This window comes from Hyperoodon ampullatus, assembly GCF_949752795.1.
Source record: "Hyperoodon ampullatus genome assembly, chromosome: 2".
NCBI lineage: Eukaryota > Metazoa > Chordata > Mammalia > Artiodactyla > Ziphiidae > Hyperoodon > Hyperoodon ampullatus.
In genome coordinates this window covers 28641215-28645106 of record NC_136915.1, presented here as the reverse complement: position 1 = coordinate 28645106, position 3892 = coordinate 28641215, and positions in this window count along the sequence as shown.

The following is a 3892-nucleotide window of genomic DNA, read 5'->3' as shown; positions in this document are numbered from 1 at the left end:
GAAGGACAGAGGGAGCCACCATGTCCATCCAGGGGGCTGCCTGTGGCTGCTCCTCTAACACAGCCAAGAGGCACAGGGGCTGGCCCACTGAGGAGCTCCTGGGTGCCACCCCCCATGGGGGTCCAGCTTATCCTCACCTGCCCTCTCCCAACCCGCCCAAATAAAGAATTATTTCACTGTCAATAAAATAAAATAAAATAAAATAAAATAAAATAAAATAAAATAAAAACTACCCTTCATCAGTGTCTTATAGTTTTCTGCACACAGGTCTTTTGTCTCCTTAGGTAGGTTTATTCCTAGATATTTTATGCTTTTTGTTGCAATGGTAAATGACAGTGTTTCCTTAATTTCTATTTCATATTTTTCTTCATTATTGTATAGGTATGCAAGAGATTTCTGTGCATTAATTTTGTACCCTGCTACTTTACCAAATTCATTGGTTGGCTCTAGTGGTTTTCTAGTAACATCTTTAGGGTTCTCTATATATAGTATCATGTCATCTGCAAACAGTGACAGTTTTACTTCTTTTCCAGTTTGGATTCCTTTTATTTCTTTTTCTTCTCTGATTGCTGTAGCTAAAATTTTCGAAAATATGTTGAATGATAGTGGTGAGAGTGTGCAACCTTGTCTTGTTCCTGATCTTAGAGGAAATGCTTTCAGTTTTTCACCATTGAGAATGATGCTGGCTGTGGATTTGTCATATATGACCTTTATTATGTTGAGGTAAGTTCCCTCTATGCCTACTTTCTGGAGGATTTTTATCATAAATGGCTGTTGAATTTTGTCAAAAGCTTTTTCTGCATCTATTGAGATTATATATGGTTTTTATCCTTCAATTTGTTAATATGGTGTATCACATTGATTGATTTGCATATATTGAAGAATCCTTGCCTTCCTGGGATAAACCCCACTTGATCATGGTATGTGATCCTTTTAATGTGCTGTTCCTGGATTCTGTTTGCTAGTATTTTGTTGAGGATTTTTGCATCTATGTTCATCAGAGCTAATGGCCTGTAGTTTTCTTTTTTGTAACATCTTTTTCTGGTTTTGGTATTAGGGTGATGGTGGCCTCATAGAATGAGTTTGGGAGTGCTCCTCCCTGTGCTATATTTTGGAAGAGTTTGAGAAGGATAAGTGTTAGCTCTTTGCTAAATGTTTAATAGAATTCACCTGGTCCTGGACTTTTGTTTGTTGGAAGAGTTTTTTTTTTTTTTGGTTGTTGGAGGATTTTTAATCACAGTTTCAGTTTCAGTGCTTTTGATTGGTCTGTTTATATTTTCTATTTCTTCCTGGTTCAGTCTCAGAAGGTTGTGCATTTCTAAGAATTTGTCCATTTCTTCCAGGTTGTCCATTTTATAGGCATATAGTTGCTTGTAGTAATCTCTCATGATCTTTTGTATTTCTGCAGCGTCAGTTGTTACTTCTCCTTTTTCATTTCGAATTCTGTTGATTTGAGTCTTCTCCCTTTTTTTCTTGATGAGTCTAGCTAACGGTTTATCAATTTTGTTTATTGTCTCAAAGAACCAGCTTTTATTGATCTTTGCTATTGTTTCCTTCATTTCTTTTTCATTTATTTCTGATGTGATTTTTATGATTTCTTTCCTTCTTCTAATTTTGGGTTTCTTTTGTTCTTCTTTCTCTAATTGCTTTAGGTGAAATGTTAGGTTGTGTATTTGAGATTTTTCTTGCTTCTTGAGGTAGGATTGTATTGCTATAAACTTCCCTGTTAGAACTGCTTTTGCTGCATCCCATAGGTTTTGGGTCATTGTGTTTTCATCGTCATTTGTTTCTAGGTATTTTTTGATTTCCTCTTTGATTTCTTCCATGACCTCTTGGTTATTTAGTAGTGTATTGTTTACTCTCCATGTGTTTGTATTTTTTACATTTTTTCCCCCTGTAATTGGTATCTAGTCTCATAGCATTGTGGTCAGAAAAGATACGTGATACCATTTCAATTTTCTTAAATTTACCAAGGCTTAATTTGTGACCCAAGATATGGTCTACCCTGGAGAATGTTCCTTGAGCACTTGAGAAGAGAGTGTATTCTATTGTTTTTGGATGGAATGTCCTATAAATATCAATTAAGTCCATCTTGCTTAATGTATCATTTAAAGCTTGTGTTTCCTTATTTATTTTCAGTTTGGATGATCTGTCCATTGGTGAAAGTGGGATGTTAAAGTCCCCTACTATAATTGTGTTACTGTCGATTTCCCCTTTTATGGCTATTAGCATTTGCCTTATGTACTGAGGTGCTCCTATGTTGGGTGCATAACTATTTAAAATTGTTATGTCTTCTGGGATTGGTCTCTTGATCATTATGTAGCATCCTTCTTTGTCTCTTGTAATAGTCTTTATTTTAAAGACTATTTTGTCTAATATGAGAATTGCTACTCCAGTGTTCTTTTGATTTCCATTTGCATGGAATATCTTTTTCCATCCCCTCACTTTCAGTTTGTATGTGTCCCTTGGTCTGAAGTGGGTCTCTTGTAAACATTATATATGTGGGTCTTGTTTTTGTATCCATTCAGCCAGTCTATATGTTTTGGTTGGAACATTTAATCCATTCACATTTATGGTAATTGTCGATATGTATGTTCCTAGTACCATTTTCTTAATTGTTTTGGGTTTGTTTTTGTAGGTCTTTTCCTTCTTTTGTGTTTCCTGCCTAGAGAATTTCCTTTAACCTTTGTTGTAGAGCTGGTTTGGTGGTGCTGAATTCTCTCTCCCTTTTTAAAAAAAAAATTTATTTATTTTATTTTTGGCTGTGTTGGGTCTTTGTTGCTGTGCACAGACTTTCTCTAGTTGTGGCGAGTGGGGGACTACTCTCTGTGTGGTGCGCGGGTTTCTCATTGCGGTGGCTTCTCTTGTTGTGGAGCATGGGCTCTAGGTGTGTGGGCTTCAGTAGTTGCAGCACGTGGCCTCAGTAGTTGTGGCACATGGGCTTACTTGCTCCGCTGCACATGGGATCTTTCTGGACCAGGGCTTAAACCCGTGTCCCCTGCACTGGCAGGTGGATTCTTGACCACTGCACCACCAGGGAAGGCCGGTGGTGCTGAATTCTCTTAACTTCTGCTTGTCTGCATAGGTTTTAATTTCTCCATCGAATCTGAATGAGATCCTTGCTGGGTAGAGTAATCTTTGTTGTAGGTTTTTCCTTTCATCACTTTAAATATGTCCTGCCACCTCCTTCTGGCTTGCCAAGTTTCTGCTGAAAGATCAGCTGTTAACCTTATTGGGATTCCCTTGTATGTTATTTGTTGCTTTTCCCTTGCTGCTTTTAATATTTTTCTTTGTATTTAATTTTTGATAGTTTGATTAATATGTGTCTTGGCATGTTTCTCTTTGGGTTTATCCTGTATGGTACTGTCTGTGCTTCCTGGACTTGATTGACTATTTCCTTTCCCATGTCAGGGAAGTTTTTGACTATAATCTCTTCAAATATTTTCTCAGACCCTTTCTTTTTCTCTTCTTCTTCTGGAACCCCTATAATTCAAATGTTGGTGCATTTAATGTTTTCCCAGATGTCTCTGAGATTGTCTTCAATTCTGTTTTCTTTATTCTTCTCCCTGGTAGTTATTTCCATCATTTTGTTTTCCAGGTCACTTATCTGTTCTTCTGCCTCAGTTATTCTGCTATTGATTCCTTCTAGAGTATTTTTAATTTCAGTAAGTGTTGTTTGTCACTGTTTGTTTGTTCTTTAGTTCTTTTAGATCCTTGCTAAATATTTCTTGTATTTTCTCCATTCCATTTCTGAGATTTTGGATCATCTTTACTATCAGTACTCTGAATTCTTTTTCAGGTAGTTTGCCTATTTTGTCTTCACTTATTTGGTCTTGTAGGCTTTTACCTTGCTCCTTCTTCTGTAACATATTGTTTTGTCATTTCATTTTTT